General features: G+C 46.9%; 1 protein-coding gene across 4 annotated transcripts in view; it reads right to left on the bottom strand.

Moving 5' to 3' along the window:
* CNTFR (ciliary neurotrophic factor receptor) overlaps nucleotides 1–13328 on the bottom strand; it is a 320677-nt gene that overhangs the window by 93338 nt on the left and 214011 nt on the right. The window lies entirely within an intron of this gene.

The following is a 13328-nucleotide window of genomic DNA, read 5'->3' on the forward strand; positions in this document are numbered from 1 at the left end:
TGAGTTTCCCCACGTTCAAAAATTGGCACGTAACCAGAGACCCTTCCCCAACCTCTGTTGCTGCACTACAATTTCCCGTGGGACTATGATTTTTTTAAAATAAAAATATGTATTTATTATGTTCTATCAACAGGAATTAAAGGCAACACAGAGAGGAAAACACACCCAACAGTAACAACAACAAAAAAATGTGTACAAAAAAGAAAGAAGAAAAATGACCCAAACATCAAGGAACTCTAACTCCAGCTGGGTGCTGGAAAGAAAAAAAAAAGATAAATTCTCCTCCTGATAAATCATGAAATTGATTGGGGATAATCAATCACTTGACTTTACAAAAGGACACTGTAACTGTCGTAAATAGGAGTCAGCTGCCAAACCTCCAAATTATTATTTTTTTTTAAGTTTTTTTATTAAACACTAATTACTTCCTCTTCTTGTGGAATTTCCCCGTTTTTCCAGTTTTGGCCGAAGACCATTCTTGCTGCCATAATAATATGTATTATTAAGTAGATTACCCCCCTGTTATGTTTATTGTTTATGATTTCCAAAAGAAATACTTCTGGTTTGAATTCTCTTTCCTCTTCGGTTAACTCTTATCAGCCACCTTTGAATTTTCTGCCAATATTCTTTTGCTTTTTGGCACGGCCACCATATATGATAGTATGTGCCTGATTCATAATCATTGTTTCCAACTATTTGGTGCTAAATTTCTAAAAATTTTGGCTTTTTAGGAGGAGGAGGAGGAGGAGAGGATTGTGGGGTCTTTGGTGCTCTCTGAGCTGGGTGGTTTCCTTGCAGACATTTCATGGCCCAAACTAGGTAACATCATCAGTACTAGAAGGGAGTGGGGTTTGTGGAGAGGAGGAGGGGACCGTGGAGTCCCTGATGCTCTCTGAGCTGGGTGGTTTTCTTGCAGACACTTCCTTGGTGTCTCAATGGTAGAATGCAGTATTGCAGGCTGCCCAAAGCCAGGAGTTCGATCCTGACCGGCTCAAGGTTAACTCAACTTCCCATCCTTCTGAAGTCAGCAAAATGAGGACCCAGATTGTTGGGGGCAAGAGGCTGACTTTGTAAACCACTCAGAGAGAGCTGCAAAAGCATTATGAAGCGGTATATAAGTCTAAGGGCTATTGCGATTACCCAAACTCAGTAACTTCACCACTGCTAGCAGGGTCAGGCAACATTTGCAAGAAAACAGCCAATCTCAGGAAGCACCAAGGACCCCTCAGTTCAATGCCGGACACCCCTGCTTTAACGCATCCTTTCTGGTGACAGAGTTGGACAAGATTAGCTGGTTTCTCTGGTAAGACTCAACAATTTCCCCGATCCTGTAAAACGTTCAGACCGAGTGGTGTGTGTGTGTGTGTGTGTGTGTGTTGGGGGGGGAGGAGAGAGAAGACGGTTGCCTCTGAATAACCTTCCTTTGTGTGCTTTTGTTGACCTGCAGAAGAATTCCTTCCGTATGGCAAGCGTGGCCTCTCTTCCTGGCAAAGGCTGTGTTGACTCTTCCCTGGTGTAGTGTGTTTATCTCAACAACTAATAAATCTGTATATCCCTCCCTGGAGCGGCTGCCAATGGGGGACTTGATCCAGCTGTGCAGCCGCTGCAAAAGAATTTTGACCAGCAAGGCAAGGCAAGGGAGCTGAGAAACAACCAAGGGGGAGCTGAGCCCTCTGGGACAGGACCTCTACGTGACCCACAGCTGAACTGGGGCTGCTCCTTGGAGAATAACAGAATTAGAAGGGACCTGGGGGTCGTCTAGTCCAACCCCCTGCTCAAGCAGGAGGCCTTGTACCATTTCAGATAAATGGCTGCCAGTATCTTCTGAAAAGCCTCCAGTTTTGGAGCATTCACAACCTCTGGAGGCAGGTAGTTCCACTGGTTGATTGTCTTCACTGTCAGGAAATTCCTCCTTTGTTCCAGGTTGCTTCTCTCCTTGATTAGTTTCCACCCGTTGCTTCTTGTCCTGCCCTCAGGTCCAATAAATTGACCCCCTCTTCTTTGTGGTAGCCCCTAAAATACAGGAAGACTGCTAACATGTCTCAGTTAGTTGTTCTCTTTATTGGACTAACCCATACCTGTATATACATATAGCAACAGCCCTTAGACCTCTATACTGCTTCCCGGTGCTTTCCAGCCCTCTCTAAGCGGTTTACAGAGTCAGCCTCTTGCCCCCAACAATCTGGGTCCCCATTTTACCCACCTCGGAAGGAGGGAAGGCTGAGTCAACCTGGAGCCGGTCAGGATTGAACTCCTGACTGTGGGAATGGTGAGTTAGCCAGCAACACTGCATTCTAACCATTGTACCACCAAGGCTCAGAGGAAGGAAAAAGAGAGGAAGGGGAAAAGGAAAGAAGGGAGAGAGAGAGAGAGAGGGAGAGAGAGAGAGAGAGGAAAGAAGGAAAATATTGCAATAGCCCTTAGACCAGCGGTTCTCAACCTGTGGGTCGGGACCCCTTTCGGGGTCGAATGACCCTTTCACAGGGGTCGCCTATGACCATCGGAAAACACATATTTTTAATGGTCTTAGGAACCGAGACACCGCTCCTCTATGGTTGGGGGTCACCACAAGAAGAGGAACTGCATTAAAGGGTCAGGGCATTGGGAAGGTTGAGAACCACTGCCTTAGACTTATATACCGCTTCACAGAGCTTTCCAGCCCTCTCTAAGCGGTTTACAGAGTCTGCCTCTTGCCCGCCAACAATCCGGGTCCCCATATACATAAACTTACAAACATACACACATACACACACGGACTCTGCTGTCCATTTTGAATACGTAGCAGAAAGAGGAAGCTTGCATATATGCACAAGGCTGATGCTGCATCAAACCAAACTGTGAGTGAAGCTGCTTGTTCTGCTTCGGCTATTATGAAGCCCCCTCCCCTCCCCTGACAGAAGGGGTAAGAAGGGAAAGAGAGGAAGGGTCCCAGGGAATTGGCTTTGCAATTTCTGTTTTCAGCCCTTCGCAAAACATTTCAATCTGCCAGGGGACCCCCTCCCCCTCCCACTTGGCCAGATGCCTCACTTGGTATGTCCTCCTAGGATATGTTTAAATGTTTTTAGTGTGCTTAATGGTTTTTACTGTTTGTATTGGTTTTTTAAAAAGAATTTAATTGTAATATGTTTTTGAATTGTGAGCCGCCTGGAGTCGTTTGCTGAGATGGGCAACCAAAAAATAATTCTGAGGAGGGCCTGTGCTCCTTGCCCTGGTCCTAATCTTTGGCCCATTTGTTTTATGCTTCTCTGAAAAACACCCCAGGGATCAATAAAAGGGAACCTTTATAGCTCAGGGTTGGACTGGGGGGTCCTGGGTGGTTTCCTTGCAGACGTTTCATAACCCAACTAGGTAACACCATCAGTGCTAGAAGGGAGGGGGCAAGAAGCCTGTACATAAACAGAGACCAAATCCCACTGCCTTCTAGATTTGATGATGTTACCTAGTCGCGTAATGAGATGTCTGCAAGAAAACAATGAAGCTCACAGAGCACCAAGAATGATGTTGTCATTCTCCTCCTCCTCCTCCTCTCCACAAGCCCCATTCTCTTCTAGTACTGATGATGTTGCCTAGTTTGATCATGAAATGTCTGCAAGAAAACCACTAAGCTCAGAGAGCACTAAGGACCCGGCAGTTATCTTCCCCCACCCAACCCCAATCTCTTCCAGCACTGATGATGTGACCTAGTTTGGCTATGCAACATCTGCAAGAAGACAACAAAAGTCAGGGAGCAACAAGGACCCCACAGTCCTCCTCCTCCTCCTATCCCATCCCTTCCAGCACTGATGATGTGACCTAGTTGGGTAATGAAACGTCTGCAAGAAAAAAATGAAATTCAAGGTCAACAAGCCCAAAGGATCCTCCAGATCCAGAGGTGGGTTCCTACCAGTTTGGCCCAGTTTGGCCAAACCAGTAGTCGTTTTCTCGCCTGCATCACCGGAATCAGCAGCAATCCAGGGCTGCCACACCCCTGAACCGGTTCCCTGGTTGGTGCAGCATGAACCTATTTATGGGCAACTGCACATGCAAACCTTTGTGCGCACCAAACTGGCAGTAATGCTGGCACTAATGCTCACTCCTGTCCAGGTCATAGTTTTCCGCCCAAAGTGCCAGTTTTGGCAGCGTGACTCTGATTACGAGATAAACCCAGGAGCAATTCACAGCGCCCGGAGCCTTTAGGCCAGGGGTGTCCAAACGTGGGAACTTTAAGATGAATTCCCCAGCCATTTGCTCTTGGTGACGGGGAGATCCGTTACAATCTTCAGTAACACAACCGACACGGAGACATACACAGACTGCAAGCCTCCCCCTCCCCCTCCTTAAGACACAGCCAGGAAACTATGAACTTGCTCGATTGATTTTGCTTGCTCAACTTACAAGCACATCAAAGCCGCTTAATGGCAGATCAGTGGTGGAGTGAGGGAGCGAGGAAGAGAGAAGAGGAAATGCATTCCCTGTTCATTCCTTGCTTGGTGGGTGGGGGCGCATTCTGCCCCCCCCGTCATTAAGCTAAAAGGAATTCCATTGCCAATCTCGAAGGGGGTGCTGATGGGTACTCAGGGGAACTGCAGTCCAACAGAACCTGAAGGCCTTAGCTGGGGAAGGGTCCTCTAAGACCTCCTGGAATTAGAGCGGGAGCTGCAAAAATCACCCCCCCGCCAAGTCAGACACAATCTCCTGGGATCAATTTCATTGTATTTATTTTGTACAATGACAATAAAGACTCTACTATACTATCCATTCCAGAAGGACTTCTAAAAGATAGGAATGGCAAGATACCGGCTTCCAAAGATGACCCCTGAGACGATAAAAGCATTTTAACAGAATAAGAGAGTTTGATGGGACCCTAGAGGGCTTCAACCCTCTGGCCAAGCAGGAGGCCCTACCCCATTCTGGACGAATGGCTGTTCAACCTCTTCTTAAACACCTCCTTCCTTCGTGCAAATATTGTCAGGCCTGTCAGGCCATCTTTTCTTTTGGACTTCAGGCCTGCCACACTTTCTACTGTCTACTTTCTACTGTGGGAAAATGGGAGGGGGGATTATACGGGGTTGGGTGATGTGTAGCCATAATAACATTCTTCTTAGAAAGCCAAGGTCATCTTTGTCTCTGCACCTGGCTGGAACTGGATGGGCAGAAGCTGCCAGTGCATGGCAGTGGGAGATTGGACCATGGGATGGACTTTGTGGGTGTGGGGGCAAGATCTTGAACCTTCAACTGGGTGGGAAAACTGGGAAGCTTTCAGATTCGGGTTTTCCCAGATGTGCCAACATGGCTCTCTTCATCAATTGGAGCTTTGAGGAATCATTTGCCTTGGACTCTGATTTACTATTGGATGCTATTTGGAACCCTGACAAAAATGATCTCTGGGACCAAACGGATCCCAACAAAACTTGCAGAGGAGCAGAAAGGGTGGCTGTGTTGGCAGTGCCCCAAGAAGGCAACCCATGGATGCAAGAGAGGACTTCCTAACCTGGAAGACCCCGAGCATGACACGCCCCCAAAGCAAGAGGGGGAAAGGCAGCTGCCAAAAAAAAAAAAAATGCCATCCTAGGCTGCATCAACAGAGGGATGGAATCAGGATCACGTGAAGGGTTAATACCGCTTTATAAGGCCTTGGTAAGCCACACTTGGAATATTTGCATCCAGTTTTGGTCACCACAATGTAGAAAAGATGTGGAGACTCTAGAAAGAGTGCAGAGAAGAGCAACAAAGAGGATTAGGGGAATCGAGGCTAAAACATACAAAGAACGGTTGCAGGAACTGGGAGTGTATGGTCTAACGGAGAAAAGGAAGGACTAGGGAGTGACATGATAGCAGTCTATAATATTTCAGGGGCTACCATAAAGAAGAGGGGGTCAGCCTGTTCTCCAAAGCACATGAAGGCAGGACAAGAAGCAATGGAACTTGGAGTCCTAGTGGATAATCACTTAAACATGTATTAGCCAAAAAAGCTAATACAATCAAGATCAAGTGAGGTACTAATACAACTTTATAAAGCTTTAGTAAGCACACCTAGAGTACTGCATCCAGTTTTGGTCTCCAAAATAGAAAAAAAGATGTGGAGACACTAAAAAGAGCGCATAGAAGAGCAACGAGGATGATTAGGGGACCGGAGGCTAAAACATACAAAGAATGGTTGCGGGAATTGGGTGTGTCTAGTCTGCTGAAAAAAGGACCAGGGGAGACATGATAGCAGTCTTCCAATATCTCAGGAGAGAAGCAATCTGGAATTAAAGAGAAAATTCCTGACAGTTAGAACAATTAATCAGTGGAACAGAAATTGCCTCCAGAAGTTGTGAATGTCCCAACACTGGAAGTCTTTAAGAAGATGTTGGATAGCCATTTGTCTGAAATTGTATAGGATCTCTTGCTTGAGCAGGTGGTTTGACTAGAAGACCTGCCCTGCCACACCCCTTCTAATGGCTCTTATTCCGGATGTCATCTTTCCTAAGAAACTCCAGACATACTGTAGCTTGCAGCTTTTCCTAGCAGCCAAAATAAGGCCCTCCCCTCCCTTTTGGGACAGACACAGTTTTGAAACAGCTGATCCCCTCTCTAACATGACAATGTACCCCCTGCCATTCCCGGAAGGGGAGTTGGTGTTTGATCAGGCCTGCTGGGCTGTCCCTCCTCTCCCTCCTCGTGTGGAGAGATAAAAGGCCTTTGACTCAAGTTGCTTCTGAGTCCCGCCGGAGCTGAATTTACAGAGAGGAAGCACCACCCTCGGTGAGACAAGTCTGTGAGCATCTGCCTGAAAGATCTGATGGATTCCTTCAATATCGGAATGTGGCCCTCTTCTGAGGCTTCCCAATTAGAAATGAAAGGATGGGCGATTCAAGAACGGCCCACTTCTCCATTAAGGATTTGCGCTCCCTTGAAGAGTTTGTGTGCCACGCAATGTGGGAACGACCTTGGCGAGCAGGCAAACAGACGCAACCAATGGTCAGACAAGAGGCAGCTTAGTCAACCTCAGGACTGTGGATGGGGGCAGAGGCCCAGAAGACACCCCCTTTCGTTATTTGGGGGGGGGGCTATAAAAAAGGATGGGGAGACAGAAGGACTTTCAGATCTGCAAGGTTCTTTTAAGGGAGCCTGAGCATTCTTACAATTCTGTCTAACATGTATGTATATTAACCCGAACAGTTGTGGCTTGTAGTGTTAATATTTATCATTTTTATTCTCTTCTTCACTTCCCCCTTTTATTGTTATTATTATGGCTTCTCACACAGCCGGCCAGGGGTTCAGACTGGACTTGACATTTCTGTCTACCTATCGAGTCCTTTTCATGGATCTGAGACAGTGGAAATCTGACAGTGTTACAGGTATTGTTGTGGGATATAAGCTGTTATTATTATTATTATTCCTGTTGGTTTGCATGTACAGTGAGAGCCTACCGGAGACAAATTCCTTGTGTGTCTAATCACACCTGGCCAAATGAAGAATTTGTTCTGCTCTGCTCTGCTTTATTCCCATTCCATTCCTTAGCTCAACTGGTCATGTTTCCTGTCTCGAAAGGCTGACACCACATAAGAAAAGCTGTATAATGTGAAACTCACAATACATTGATTTTGCTCACCCATGCTGGCTGAGAATGTTGGGAATTGTAGTTCCAACGTGGACAATCAGATTGGAGAATCTGATTAAACAACGGAAGAGCTTGCCTGATGGCATTATGGGTGCTCCATCGCTGGAGGCTGTCAAGAAAAGACGGGACAGCCACTTGCCTGGGATTTTATAAAGGCTCCTGCCTTGGGCAGGGGAATGGACTAGAAGGCCTCCAAGGTTCCTCCCAGCCTTAGGAGTCTATGATCCTGCTGGCCAATTCAAATCAAAGCTCCTGAAGATCTCTTCCAACCTTCTACTTTCAAGCCTATATCTTGTCATCCCCATCTCCTAAAGGTCCTCCTGGAAGAGATCATGGCTATTGCAGCCTTAAGCATCTGAAAGCAATCAAGCTCAGAGATGGATTGGGTCTCTGTCAGCCTCTGCTTTGCTGCTCGCTTTCGGCTGCCATTGAAACGGGGAGTGGGGGGGAGATAACATGGCATTTGGGAGGGGAAGCTTGAGCACAGGAGTGAATGAAGAAGGGAGTCGTTTTCTCACCATCTACTGTGCATGCTGCAGATAGTGGAATTGCCGCCAAGGCCAACCGTCCGGCATACCAACCTGATGATGGGTTTTGAAACTGCAGCCCACATGACACCTGCGGGGTTTGGGGATTGGACTGGGGGTTGGGATCACTAGGGGGAGGGAGCTGGGTCACATATTGATATCTATGATTATGCGCGCTTTTGCCTCAGATCTTGCTTTGCCTAGCTGCTATCATAACCAGTAAAAGTACTCTTAATTCTGAAATATGGACTTGAGTGGTTTCCTTCTTGGTTACTGAGGGAGGCTGCCCTGACAGTATGTCTATGAAAAGAAGGGCTGAGGGTGACAGGATAGCAGTCTTCCAATATTTGAGGGGCTACTCCAGAGAAGAGGGGGTCCACCTATTCTCCAAAGCACCAGAAGGCAGGAGAAGAAACAATGGATGCAACCTAGAGCTAAGGAGAAACTTCCTGACAGTGAGAACAATTAACCAGTGGAAGGACTTCCCTCCAGAACTTGTGAATGCTCCAGCACTGGAAGTTTTTAAGAAGATGTTGGACAGCCATTTGTCTGGAATGGCAGAGGGCCGTGATGGCGAATCCATGGCACTTGTGGCACAGGTGGTACACAGAGCCATTTGTTAGGACACGCAAGGCGTTGCCCTGTCAACTCCGGCACGCACGTGTGTGCCGGCCAGCTGACTTCGGTGTTCATTTTCGGCCATTTTTCACCCTCCGGAGGCTTTAGGGAAACCTCCGGAGAGGGGGAGGCCATTTTTGCCATTCCCAGGCTCCTAGAAAGCCCCTGGAGCCTGGGGGGGGAGGGCGAAAAACGGGCCCATTTGGTGGCAAAGGTGGGGCAGTGGGAGGGCGGGGTCACACACATAAAAGCATGGCTGTGGGCACACCTGTGTATAACCATCCTGCGCTCCCCCCGCTTTTGGCACGTGATGGGAAAAAGGTTAGCCATCATTGGTATAGAGTCTTGCTTGAGCTAGGGGCTGGACTAGAAGACCTCCAAAGCCCCTTCCAACTCTGTGATCCTGTTTTGTTAGGTTCTCTTTCGAAGACATTCCCCTCCCCAGCTTCTACGATTGAGCCTCGCCCTAAATCCATTGGGCCAGAGACCAGCCCAGTGGAGGCTGCCTTAACTGCCCCCAGCGCCAGGCCTTGGCTGACATTCTCCCCCATCATTGTCCCCCCCCTCCCCACTTAGGCAGGGCTGGATCCACTTATCCAAGAAACCCAAGACTGTCTGATAACTGATCATCCTTGAAGGAAAGTGAGCAAACCACATCAAAGGAAGCTCAAGCCTGCTGTATTTCTTGGCATGGAAACACAACCCTCCCCCCAACAGAAGAAGTGGGGGAGGGGAGGCTGCCTGGCCTCTCTGCTTCTCTTTTCTGTTTCTATATTCTTTCTATTGCTATTTTCTCTTTGATCTATTTCCTCTTTTCTTCCAGCAGTGCCTGGATCCCCTTTACACGTAATCCTTGACTTACGGCACAACTGAGCCCCAAATTTCTCTCGCGAAGGGAGGCAGTCGCTCAGTGAATTTTGTCCCATTGTGCAACCTTTCTTGCCACAGCCATTAAGCCACTTACTGCGACGGATAAGTTAGGGACACGGTTGTTAAGTGAATCTGGCTTCCCCGTGGTCCGAAGATCATAAAAGGAGATCACATAACCACAGGGACACACTAACCGTCATAAATACGAAGCAGTTGCCATGGGTCTGAATTTGGATCGTGTGACCAGGAAGATGCTGGAACGGTTATAAGTGTGAAAAACAGCTGTATCACTATCAGGCCTGCAGTTATATTCCTTTTAGGATCTTTGGCCTGCCACACTTTCTATTATTTCACTGTGCTGTTTCATTAGTGTAGTAATTGGGAGGGGGGAATAGAAAGGAGTAGAATTGTGGAATGTGTTGTTGTCATTCCTTTCTAGAAGCCCAAGGTCATCTTTTGTCTCCGCACCTCTGCACCTGACCGGAACCAGCGTGGTGGAGATGCCAGCGTGGCCGAAGAAGATTGGACCATGTGATGGATTTATGGGTGTGGGGATAAGATCATGAACTTTCAACTGGGTGGAATCCCAGGAAGCTTTTAGATTTGGGATTCCAGAGTTTGTGCCAACATGTCTGTCTTATTAAATTGGAACTTTAAGGATAGCTCTGCCTTGGACTCTGATTTAATTCTGCATGATATTTGGAACACTGACAATCACTTTTTTCAGTAGCCTTATAACTTCGGACGGTCACTAAGCAAATGGCTGTAGGTTGAGTACCTAGTGTTCTGCCTTAGGCTTCCCCCAAAGGCACGAGGCAGAGTCTTTAATCAAACGAATGTGAATTCCTCTCATTCACATTCCGCAAAGGCTCTTTCAGAGGAGTATTTAGGATCACAGAGCTTATCTAGCTTGGAAAGCTGCCCTGTCAGTCTTTTCCAAAGGAGGCGCTGTGCAAGGAAAGCCTTGGCACAGAGTCCCTGAGATTCACGGACAGATCTTCACACTCCTGAAATGAATCCAACGACCGAACAAACGAATTGTCTCCTGCAAAAGCCCCCTCCCCTTTCACTCCTCTTTTATTTCCTATGGGAGGGGCCATTCACCATCCACCTGTGCCTCTACTCCCAAGTCGACCCTGATTTCTGCTTTTCTTCTGGCAGCTCTGCGCATGTGCACACTGGGAACAGGCTCCAGCTGTTCTTCCGCCTCACTGCTGTCTATCTCTGAAGGCAGCTGAGAACTGCCAGACGGCCCTGGCCCCCTCTCTGCCTCCGACGCAGAGCCCTCCTCCGAGCCTTCCCCAGACTCCAGGACTGGCCCATCTTCCTCCCCAACCTCCTCACTGTCCGAATCGGCTGCCAACTCTGCTGGCCGCTGGTGGGCCACAACACCTACAATACCCTTTTTTTAACCATGGTGTGAGACCACATTCTCACAATTTATCCACAAGGAGGGAGGAGATGCTCCCTTCAGTTCTGGGATCCAGCGTGGATTTCCCAGATCTTTCTTAGAAGCCGGTTTTCTTTCCAAATTGGGCGAGAAGGAGTTTGTAGATGTTGCTGGAATATAAAGAGGAAACGTGGAAGGACTTCCCACTGTGGGAACGGCCAGAGGACTGTACCATCTGGGCGCTCGATCTCACTGGGGCTGCACGGGGTGACTCAAGGCAGGCACAGAAAGCCCAACCGCCTGCAAAAATACCAAATTCTGATAAGCAGATGCCCGTGACTGACTTCAGCTCCGGTTCCCGCAAGGCTTCCAAAAGGCCATTAAAGTTGCCACAGAATTGTAATTCTTAAGTAACAGAAGGGGGCAAATTATTAAACATATGGGAATGATCATAGGAGCTGCGTTTAATTACTTAACATCTAATCCTTTTAAAATTAAATTATACCAAGTTTAGTCACCTGAGGGAGTTGGGGTGGGGGAGTTTCTGGCAATCTGTTGAAAGGTTCACAGCTCTGGCGAAAAGCGAATGGGAGGTGAAGTTGGGCCTTCGTCAGAAGTGAATGGCCGCATTCCGGATAAGTAAGAATGAAGGATTCAGCCCGAATCCTCCTTTTAATTCAGTCCAGGAGCATCCCTGAGGTCATCCATCTGGACCTCCCCCTGGTCTCAGTGATTCTGTTCCTGATCTACCTTCCATGTTCCTGAAGCTCCTCCATGCATCCATCCTTCCATTGGACAACAGACAACAGATTAATGGCCCTGGTTGCTAATAGAATAGAATAGGGAATAGAAAATAGAATAGAATGGAAGGCAGAATAGAATAGAATAGAATAGAATAGAATGCTGAATAGAATAGAATAAGAAATAGAGAATAGAATTTAGAATATAGAATAGAACAAGAGAATAGAATGAGGAATAGAGAATAGAACAGAACAGGAATAGATAATAGAATAGGACAACAGAATAGAATAAGGAATAGAATATAGAATAGAACAGAACAAGAGAATAGAATGAGGAATAGAGAACAGAACAGGAATAGAATAGAATAGAATAGAGTAGAATAGAATAAGGAATAGATAATAGAATAGGACAACAGAATAGAATAAGGAATAGAGAATGGAATAAGGAATAGAATAGAATATAGAACATAGAACAGAACAGAACCAGAGAATAGAATGAGGAATAGAGAATAGAATAGAACAGGAATAGAACAGAATAAGGAATAGAGAATAGCATAAGAATAGAATAGAATAAGAGCTGGTCGTATCAGGAAGTCCAGGAGAGATTCTACCTTTCCCTAAAGCCAGAGGCGTGTCTCTTGGGCTTAAGGGGAAAAGGAGTTGCAAGAACACTCAAACATGCACATAGAACGGAAGGGCCCTTTGATCCATGCCCACCATGGCTGCGAATGGCTGCAAACGTTCGTGGAGTTAGCCGAGTTGGCTAAATGGACGGCTTCGATCAAAGAAAAGAATGCAGTTCATTTTCTTTCTCCTTGGAAGCTGCCTTTGAACTTTGTGCTTGAGGTGGGGAAAGAAATGAAACTTTGATTTTGGGTTCTGCTGATTAGGATGGATTGTTGTTCTAGAAAGGCCCAGCGTATATATATATTAATGCGTAAAAGTAAAAAGTTGATTGAGGCTGCATGTGACAGGTTGTCCTTGACTTACAACAGTTCATTCAGTGACCATTTAAGAAATGTGACTTATGACTGTTTTTCATACTTACGGCCATTGCAGCAGCCCCATGGTCACATGATCAAAATTCGGACGCTTGGCAACTGACTTGTATTTACGACGGTTGTAGTGATCCGAGGGGGTCACGCGATCCCCTTTTGCGACCTTCTGACAAGCAAAGTCAACGGGGAAGCCGGATTCGCTTAACAACCAATTCACCAATTGCACAGATTCCCTTAACGACCGTGGCAAGTAAAGTTACAAGAACAAAAAATATCAGTTGGGAATCAAGACAAGTGTCAAGTGGATTTTGCAAGACTTGCCTAACAACTGTCTTGCTTACCAACAGAAACGCTAGGCTCCATTGTGGTCATGTCGAAGACTTACCTGCATTACCTTATTCCGCCCGCCCCCTTTCCCTCCTGTTACCCCACTATTTTCATGTCTTTTCTTTGTATTTCAGTGTTTGATATTTGGGTAAACTAATAGAAAATATGAGAGGGGAAAAAGGGAGCCCAGAGAGACTCCGTGAGCCCAGGGTTGGGAGGGGGGGTGAAAGGGGGGAGCAGAGAAGACCGCAGCTGAGATAACCCTCGTTTCCG

The sequence above is a fragment of the Natrix helvetica genome (genome assembly GCF_964273705.1).
Source record: "Natrix helvetica genome assembly, chromosome: 2".
NCBI lineage: Eukaryota > Metazoa > Chordata > Lepidosauria > Squamata > Natricidae > Natrix > Natrix helvetica.